Raw genomic sequence first — 681 nt, forward strand, 5'->3', positions numbered from 1 at the left:
GGCCAGCTTTCTCCCAGAAGTTGCCCCCAGGCCTGGCCTCTGTCCTTTCCCTTCTCAAACCCCTGACTCCTCCCTGGAACCTCGGGCTGCAAAGGGAGGGAGCCGTCATCCTCCCGCCAGCTTGCTGAGCGCCCACAGTGAGGAAGGGGGACCGTGGCCCCAAGTGGGACCTGAAGGAGGGGCCAGACCTTGGGGCCAGCTTGCCCTGCCCCCTGCCCCTCCCCCACGAGCCCATTCCAGAAGGTTCTAACCGTCCCTGCTTCCAGAAGGACCGAAGGACGCAGCCCAGCCCCTGGTCCAACAAGCACCCTCCGCCGGGGTTTGCCGAATGGTTTTGGGCCACAGCAGACAGGTGCTTCCCAGAACCGAGTGGCCGAGCACGCAGACCTGGCCTCGTGCCTTCAGAATGGGCAGCCTGGCCAGTGGGCTCAGTGGATAGAGCAGTGAAAGCCGGGATCCAGCCGTGGAAACACTGAGGTGAGCGAGACCACAAGCCACGGCGGGAGGAAACACGTAACGTAGGAGCTGCCGAGAGGGAATCGGAAGTGAAACGTCCCAGTGCCCGTGGGGGGCGTGGAGGCCAGACCTCCAGGGAGCCCACGGGGTGCACGTGGCAGAGACCGGCCCAGGGACACCTGCTCGGCCCCCGTGGCCCCCTCCCCCCCAGTCCCACCGGCCTGG

This window comes from Myotis brandtii, unplaced genomic scaffold (assembly GCF_000412655.1).
Source record: "Myotis brandtii unplaced genomic scaffold, ASM41265v1 scaffold334, whole genome shotgun sequence".
In the NCBI taxonomy this organism is placed as follows: Eukaryota; Metazoa; Chordata; class Mammalia; order Chiroptera; family Vespertilionidae; genus Myotis; species Myotis brandtii.